Here is a 9,944-nt window from a genome sequence, read left to right on the forward strand (position 1 = left end):
CTACCTTGAAAAAAAACCACCTTTTCATCTATTTATTTTAGAGAGAGTGAGAAAGAGAGGGTGGGCATAGGGAGATGTAGAGAGAATCCTCAAGCAGACCCCCCACTGAGCATGGAACCCAATGTGGGGCTTGATCCCAGGACTCCAAGATCATGACCTGAGCTTAAATTAAGAGTCACTTTACTGACTGAGCCACCCAGGTGTCCCAAGTATTGTTATCTTTTTTACATAGTCTATCAGTGTTCAAACACCAACTCTGACACCAACTGGGTATCCCACAATTGAATCCCAACACTAACTACCCAGAGTTAACACAGACCTCACAAACTTAAGGACGAAATCCCCAACAAAAATGCCTCCATTTCAGATGTCATTTGCAAGTTTTTGGTGTCCCCAAACCACCTGCACTTCTGCTCACCTTGCTACAAATTCCAAAATGCTCTGTTTCTACACCAACTGGATGGACTGCAATTCAATTCTGACACTAACTACCAGACTTAGCACAGATCCTATGGGTTAAAGACAAAGTCTGTTGCAAGACTGCCCCCACTTCAGATGCCAGCTGTGAGTCTGGGAGGCCACCTGCACCATCTAACCAAGCAGCTATAGATATGGAGGTTCCCCCAATCCCCTCAGGTTTTATAATCCACTAGAACTACTCACAGAACTCACTAAAAGTGCTATTCTTAACATTACAGTTTTATTATAAAGAATATTGTGATGGTTAATATTATGTTATCAACCTGACTGGGCCATGGGTGTTCAGATATTTAATTACACATTATTCAGGATGTGTCTGTGAGGGTGTTTCTGGATAAGATTAATGGTTAATGTTTTAATTGTTAGACTGAGGAAAGCAGATTGCTCTCCTTACTGTGGGTGGGCCCTGTAGGGAAGGAAAATTTTTCCTTCTATTCTTCTAGATTCTTTGGCTTCTCTAATAATTAAAATGACATAGGACAGATTAACAGGAGAAAACCGGATTTAATTTCATACATATGGGAAACCTATAGTAATATGAAACCCAAGGGCAAGCTGGGCATTGAGGCTTATATGCCAATCTGAGCTAAAGGATGGAGCCTGGAGCTTCAAAGGAGAGGAGGTGATTCACAGGATGATAAGAAGAGCAGATGTATAGTAATTACATGCTATAGTAATTACATACATGCAGATGTATAGTAATTACATGACCTTACAGGTCATTCAGATAAAAGTTATCTGGTAATACCTCTCACCCTGAGCCAGCCCTCCTTTCTAAATTCTTTTAGGTTGTGAATGGAGAGGTAAATGTCAAACTGGCATATTTTTGGGTCATGTCTTCTGTTCTCCTTCAGCCTCATCCAATCAGCTAAAGGCTTGAATAGAAGAAAAGGAGGACCATCCCACAAGTAAGAGTGAACTCTTCCTGCCTGATTGCTTTGAACCGGGACACCAGTCTTTTCCTGCCTGCAGATTTGAACCGAAACATCAACTTTCTTGGGTCTGCCAGCCTTCACACTGGAACTTAAATTATTAGTTCTCCTGGGTCTCCAGCTTGCTGACTCAGATCTTGGGATTTTCCATAACCATGTGAGCCAATTCTTTATAATACATATCTTTCTCCCCAATATATACATCCCATTGGTTCTGTTTTCCTGGAGAACTCTGACAAATGATATAGATAGAAACAGTCAAATGAAGAGACACACATGGCAAGGTCTGGGGAAGTGGGAGAGCAGAGCTTCTATGTCCTTTCCTCACAGGGTCCAGGCATGTTATCCTCTCAGCACACCAATGTGTTCACCAACTAGGAATCTCCATGGAGCTTCTGTTTTTATGAAGGTCTCATTATGTTGGCATAATTGACTAAGCAATTGGACATATGATTGAACTCTATCTCCAGTCCCCTTTCCCTCCTCAAATGGGCTGGCCCAAAGTTTCAGCCTTTGAATCATGTAGTTGATTTTTCTGGTGACCCCTCCTCATCCTTAAATTATCTTAATGAGTAACCTCATTAACATATCAAAGACACTCTTATCCTGATGGAAATTCCAATAATTTTTTAAAAAAGATTTATTTATTTATTTGAGAGAGAGAGCAAGAACAAAGCAGGGAGAGGGGCAGAGGGAGAGGGAGAGAGAGAGAATCAGGCTCCTCTCTGAGCACAGAACCTGATGGGGCTCAATCCCAGAACCCTGAGATTATGACCTGAGCTGAAATCAAGAGCTGGCCCCTTAATCAACTGAGCTACCTAGACACCCCTGGAAATTCCAAGAGTGTTTGAAACTCTGTGCCAGGCACAGGAAACAAAGACCAGATGTAGCCTTTCTTCTACGACACTAACAGACTCACTATTTTTTCTGAAGAGCCCTACCATGCCAAAAGCTTTCGATGATATCATATAGCAGTACATCCTGAAGGAATTTGCCGGTAAGGGGGAAAATATTATGTACTTCAGGTATAAACCCCTAAAAGTGTGTGCTTTAGTTGTGAACTCCCAATATTTTTAATTGTATTATTAGTATGTGAAAATTGTTTTCTTTTTTTTTTAATGTTATGTTAGTCACCATATAGCACATCATTAGTTTTTGATGTAGTGTTCCATGATTCATTGTTTGTGAAAATTATTTTCTAATATCTTTATATTCACATGTAGTCTGTTCTAATCTCAGGATTGGAACTGCTCAAAGCTTTTTTCTTAATTTTCTTATTCTTTCATTTTCTTTCCCACAGTATTATTTATTAATAAAAACAGTAAGAACTCAATAAATGCTTGCTGAGCAAATATTAAATAAATGCTAATAAATTTCATGTTTTATTAATAGTACAATGGTCTCTCTATATAGACTTGGGTTTTGGATTAACTCTTGTCTAATTATTTTTTTTAAGTAAACTCTATGCCCAATGTGGGGTTGAACTCATGACCCTGAGATCAAGAGTTGCATGCTCTACTGATGGAGCCAGCAGGGTGCTCCAACACTCATCTAATTAAAGGCAAGTTAATCTTATGGTCAGAAGTCACTAAAGGTCCATTTAAAAAATTATGTCATTGGAAAATCATTTACAAATAATAAAATTATTTGTGTTTCTGGACACACTACTAAGCATTCTCTAAGTGTTCATGTGTACCTGAAATGATACCACTTAGATACTGTATAAGGAGTGTTACTACAGTCATCTGCAATATAGTACACTTTATTTTCTACTAAAATTCCAGGGAAGTTTTCTTTTGCGAAACAGTGAACCAATCCTCTGACTTCCCTTATCACAATCCTGCAATTTTCTCAGCCAGGTAGAAATGGAAGGAGTGCCCATGTTTGTGTGATTAGAAGTCAGTAAATGTACTGGGACGTCAGGATGCATTGCAGCAGCAAGACTTTCCTGAAAGGGTCTGATATGTGAAATCTTGTTGTCAGGTCTAGATTTCAAGCATGTTCTGCTAGTTAAGAATAAATAATTTTAAAGGAGAAAATAAAAACCTTACATAATGCATAGATAAAAAGTTCAATAGGAATGACTGAGTCATCTTCAGTCAGTCAGGTTACTTTCCAAATCAAGGTCTCCAACTATAGATTCCTTCAGCTTAATTAATTAATTTTTTAAAAAATGGTTTTATTTACTTATTTGTCAGAAAGAGAGCACACTAGCACAAACAGGGGGAGCGGCAGGCAGAGGGAGAAGCAGGCTCCCCGCAGAGCAGGGCGCCCGATGCAGGACTTGATCCTGGGACTCTGGGATCATGACCTGAGCTGAAAGCAGCTACTTAACCGAACAAGCCACCCAGCTGTCCCTACTCATATAGATCTTATACACAGTTAGTTAGATTTATAGCTAAGAATTTAATTTTTAGGGTGCTTATGTAAATGGTATTATGTTTTTAATTTCAGATTCCACTTGATCATTGCAGATATTTAGGAAAGTGATTGACTTCTGTATGTTAACCTTTTATCCTGTAACCTTGCTAGTTTCAGATTTTTTTTGTTGATTTTTTTTCAGATTTTCTACCTAGACAAACATGTCATTGGCAGTTTCTTTCCTTCTTCTCCAGTATAATGTTGAAGAGGAATGATGAAGAAGGGATTCTTCTCTTGTTCCTGATCTAAGTGGAAAATCTTAAAATTGGTCACCATTAAGTATCATGTCAACTGTTGTTTTTTGTAGATATTCTTTATCAAGTCAAGGAAGTTCCCCTCTATTCCTATTTTACTTAGGGTTTTTATCATGAATGGTTGTTGAATTTTATCAAATGCTTTTCTGCATCTATTGATATGATCATGTGCTTTTCTTATTAATCTGTTTGTGTGATTGATTACATTAATTGATTTTTGAATGTTGAAATAGCTTTGTGTCCCTGGGATAATCCCAGTTGGTTATTGTGTAATTCTTTTTATACATGGTTGGATTCTTTTTTTTTTTTTTTAAAAGATTTTATCCATTTATTTGACAGAGAGAGAGACACAGCAAAAGAGGGAACACAGGCAAGGGGAGTGGGAGAGGGAAAAGCAGACTTCCCGCTGAGCAGGGAGCCCGATGCAGGGCTCGATTCCAGGACCTTGGGATCATGATCTGAGCCAAAGGCAGACGCTTAATGACTGAGGCATCCAGGCACTCCACATGGTTGGATTCTATTTGCTAATATTTTGTTGAGGATTTTTGCATCCATGTTAAAGAGATATATCGGTTTATAGTTTTCTTCTTTTGTAATGTCTTTGTCTGGTTTTGTTATTAAGGTGATGCTGAACTAACAGATGAAATAAGAAGTATTCCTTCTGCTCTATCTTCTGAAAGAGATTTTACAGAATTGGTATAATTTCTTTCTTAAATGTTTGATAGAATTTACCATTGAACCCATCTGGGCCTGGTGCTTTCTCTTTTGGAATATACATATAGACTTATTTATACTGTCTATTTCTTCTTCTGTGAGTTTTGGCAGGTTGTGTCTTCTAAGGAATTGGTCCATTTTAGCTAGGTTGTTGAATTTGGGGCATAGAGTTGCTCATAGTGATTTTCTTTTTTTTAAAGATTTTATTTATTTATTTGAGAGAGAGAGACACAGTAAGAGAGGGAACACAAGCAGGGAGATGGGAGAAGGAGAAGCAGGCTTCCTGCTGAGCAGGGAGCCTGACGCGGGGCTCGATCCCAGGACCCCGGGATCACGACCTGAGCTGAAGGCAGACACTTAATGACTGAGCCACCCAGGCGCCCCATAGTGTTTTGTTTTGTTTTGTTTTGTTTTTTTGAGAGAGCGAGTGAGCACATGCTCGAGTTGGGGGAGAGGGAAAGAGAGAAAGAATTTTTTTTTTTTTGAAAAGGTAGACTTTTAATAACTGCTTTTATCACCAGGTTAAGTCATGCAGTTACAAAGTAGTTAGAAATTTCTAAAAGGATATTGTTGTTAAAAAAAAAAAAGCTCTTTTTTTTTAAAGATTTTATTTATTTATTTGACAGAGAGAGACATAGAAAGAGAGGGAACACAAGAAGGGGGAGTGGGAGAGGGAGAAGCAGGCTCCCCGCTGAGCAGGGAGCCTGACGTGGGGCTCGACCCCAGGACCCTGAGATCGTGACCTGTGCTAAAGGCAGATGCTTTAATGACTGAGGCGCCTCCCAAAAAGCTCATTCTTATATAAATAAGAGAGAGAGAATCTTAAGCAGTTTGCACACCCAGCACAGAACCTGACTCACCTCTAGATCTCATGACTCTGAGATCATGACCTGAGCTGAAATCAAGTGTCAGATGCTTAACTGACTGAGCCGCCCAGATGCCCCATAGTATATATTTTTTTACTGAATATTTAATGTCCATAGGATTTGTATTTTCATTTCCAAATTAGTAATTTGCATTCTCTCTTTTTTTTTTATTAGTCTGGCTAGAGGCTTATTAATTTTATTGATCTTTTCAAAGAACCAGTTTTTGGTTTTGTTGATTTTGCCTATTGATTTCTTATTTTCAATTTCATTGGTTTCTACTCTAATTTTTATTATTTCTTTTCTTCTGCTTTCTTTGGATTCAATTTGCTCTTCTTTTTCTGGCTTCCTAAGATGGGAGCTTAGATGACTGACTTTAGTTCTTCTCTTGTTTTCTAATACATGTATTCAATGCTATACATTTCTCCCTAAGCACTGCTTTTACTGTATCCCAGAGATTTTGATAAATTGTGTTTTCATTTTCATTTATTTAAAAATACAAATTTCTCTTGAGATTACTTCTTTGACTTGTGTTATTTGGAAGTCTGTTGTCTCCACATATTTTGGGAGTTAGTGGAGATTTTTGAGCAGAGGAATAATTTAATCTGATTTGTGCTTTAAAATGATCACTCTGGCTACTATGGTAAGAATGAGCTATTTGGGAATATCATTGAGAAGATGGTGGAGAAATAGGGGACCTGGATTTCGTCTGGTCTCAGGAATTCAGCTGGATAGGGATCAAACCATTCTGAACACCTACGAACTCAACTGGAGATCGAAGAAAAGAATAACAACTCTCTGAACAGAAAAGCGACCACTTTCTGGAAGGTACGACGTGCAGAGAAGTGAATCCGAGGTGATATCTGGGAGGATAGATGGCAGGGGAGGGGGCCTCCGTTGGCCGCTTCTGGCAAGTGATAGAGCCTCGGAGCACAAAATCGGAACTTTTAGAAGTCGACTCCACTGAGGGACATCACTCCAGTGGCTAAGCAGGGGGTGGAACCCTCTCTGGGACAGTGGTCTCAGGACCCTCGGGGTCAGGGGAAGACCAGGATTGTGCCTGAGTGCAGCAGAGCTCTGAGGTATTGGAGTGGGGAAGCTGGCTGCAGAGATGGAGCCGAGGCGCGGGCTCTCAGCTCGGGGATGCCATAAACTGTGATCGGTGACAGTTGGGTCACTGCTCCTCCAGCAGGGACCCAACAAGTGGCAGATCCAGGGAGACTCCCCTTCCTCCCCTGGGGGGAGCGGTGTGGGAGCGCATTGCAGGGATCTGCTGGGTTTGGAGACTCCACACTGAGTTGGGTGCCAGAGACAGGAATGCTCAGGCACAGGCTGGGTGAACACGGAGTGTGGCTGGAGACCGGGGAGACGGGAGTGACTGACTGCTTTTCTCTGGGGCCGCACTGAGGAGGGGGGCCCCGAGTTCTCGACTCCTCCGGGGCAGAAATTGGGAGGCCGCCATTTTCACTCTCGTCCTCCAAAGCCGTAGGGAAAACTTGCAGGGAACAAAAGCTCCCGAGAGCAAACCCAAGCTGATTACTTAGCCCAGACAGGGCAAGGGTGGGGCAATTCTGCCTCCGGCAAAGACATTTGGGAACCACGGCAACAGGCCCCTCCCCCGGAAGATCAGCAAGAACCGCCAGCCAAGACCAAGTTTACTGATCAATGAGAACAGCAGAACTCCAGAGCTAGGGGAATACTGCACATAGAATCCAGGGCTTTTTTACCATGATTCTTTAGGCTTTCAAAGTTAATTTTTTTAACTGTTTTTTCTTTGAATTTTTCTTTTTCCTTTTTTCAACCAACATCTTATCAATCCCTTTTCAAAAAAACATTTTTATTTTTCATTTTTAGAGTCATATTCTCTCCCCTCATAGTAGTTACCCTTATTTTTGCCATATATATATAAGTTGTTCTCTCTTTAAAATTTTGAGATACAGTTTCTTCTAACAGATCAAAATATACCCTAAATCTCTAGTGTATGGTTTTGTTCTAGTCTCCTGCCTGATCATATTTTCTCCCCTTTTTTCCTTTTTCTTTTAATTCCTCTTCTTTCTTTTTTCAAACAACTTCTTATCTTATCAATTCCTTTTATAAAATTTTTTATAATTTTCATATTTACAGTCATATTCCATCCCTTCATCATATCAACCCTTATTTTTGAACATATATACGTTTTTCTTTCTTTAAAATTTTGGGAAGCACTTTCTTCTAACAGACCAAAATACACCCAAAATCTGGTGTGTGGCACATATCTATGCACCAGCCTGATTATATTTGATTATATTCTGTTTTTTTTGTTTTGTTTTGTTTTTGTTTGTTTTTATCTTTTTCTTTTTCTTTTTCTTTCTTTTTCTTTTTCTTTTTTCTTTCTTTCCCTTTCTTTTGCCCCGGTTTCAGGTTTTTCTGATTTGTTTAGAGTATGTTTTCTGGAGACGTTGTTACCCTGTTAGCATTTTGTTCTCAATTTCATCTATTCTCTTCTGGACAAAATGAGAAGATGGAAAAAAATCACCTCAACAAAAAGAACAAGAGATAGTACCGACAGTCAGGGACCTACTCAATATGGACATTAGTATGATGTTGGACCTAGAGTTCAGAATCATGATTTTAGAGATACTAGCTGGGCTTGAAAAAAAAAAGAAAGTTATTAGAGAAACCCTTTCTGGAGAAATAGAAGAACTAAAATCTAACCAAGTCAAAATCAAAAAGGCTATTAATGAGGTGCAGTCAAAAATGGGGGCACTAACTGCTAGGATAAATGAGGCAGAAGAAAGTATCAGTGATATAGAAGACCATATGATGGAAAATAAAGAAGCTGAGAAAAAGAGAGATAAACAACTACTGGATCACGAGGGCAGAATTCGAGAGATAAGTGATACCATAAGATGAAACAACATTACAATAATTGGGATCACAGAAGAAGAAAGAGAGAGAGGGGCAGAAGGTATATTGGAGCAAATTATAGCAGAGAACTTCCCTAATTTGGGGAAGGAAACAGGCATCAAAATCCAGGAGGCACAGAGAACCCCTCTCAAAATCAATAAAAATAGGTCAACACCCCGATATCTAATAGTAAAACTTATGAGTCTCAGAGACAAAGAGAAAATCTTGAAAGCAGCTCGGGAGAAGAGATATGTAACCTATAAAGGTAGAAACATTAGACTGGCAACAGACCTATCCACAGAGACCTGGCAGGCCAGAAAGGACTGGCATGATATCTTCAGAGCACTAAACGAGAAAAATATGCAGCCAAGAATACTATACTCAGCTAGGCTGTCATTGAAAATAGAAGGAGAGATAAAAAGCTTCCAGGACAAACAAAAACTAAAGGAATTTGCAAACACAAAACCAGCCCTACAAAAAATCTTGGGGGTCCTCTAAGCAAAGAGAGAGCCTAAAACCAACATAGACCAGAAAGGAACACAGACAATATACAGTAACAGTCACCTTACAGGCAACACAATGGCACTAAATTCATATCTTTCAATAGTTACCCTGAATGTAAATGGGCTAAATGCCCCAATCAAAAGACATAGGCTATCAGATTGGATTAAAAAACAAGACCCATTGATATGCTGTCTGCAAGAGACTCATTTTAGACCCAAAGACACTCAGGATTGAAAGTGAGGGGGTGGAAAACCATTTACCATGCTAATGGACACCAAAGAGAGCTGGGGTGGCAATCCTTCTATCAGACAAATTAGATTTTAGACAAAAGACTGTAATAAGAGATGAGGAAGGACACTATATTCTACTTAAAGGGTCTATCCAACAAGAAGATCTAACAATTGTAAATATCTATGCCCCTAACATGGGAGCAGCCAATTATATAAGCCAATTAATAACAAAAGCAAAAAACCACATTGACAACAATACAATAATAGTGGGGGACTTTTAACACACCCCTGACTGAAAAGGACGGATCATCTAAGCAAAAGATCAACAAGGAAATAAAAGACTTTAAATGACACACTGGACCAAATGGACTTCACAGACATATTCAGAACATTCCATCCCAAAGCAACGGAATATACATTCTTCTCTAGTGCCCATGGAACATTCTCCAGAATAGGTCACATCCTAGGTCACAAATCAGGTCTCAACCGGTACCAAAAGATTGGGATTATTCCCTGCATATTTTCAGACCATAGTGCTTTGAAACTAGACCTCAATCACAAGAGGAAAGTCGGAGAGAACTCAAACACATGGAAGCTAAAGAGCATCCTACTAAAGAATGAATGGGTCAACCAGGAAATTAAAGAAGAATTAAAAAAAAT

Source organism: Callorhinus ursinus, unplaced genomic scaffold (genome assembly GCF_003265705.2).
Source record: "Callorhinus ursinus isolate GAN/ISIS: 27379988/994484 unplaced genomic scaffold, GSC_fseal_2.0 scaffold5, whole genome shotgun sequence".
NCBI lineage: Eukaryota > Metazoa > Chordata > Mammalia > Carnivora > Otariidae > Callorhinus > Callorhinus ursinus.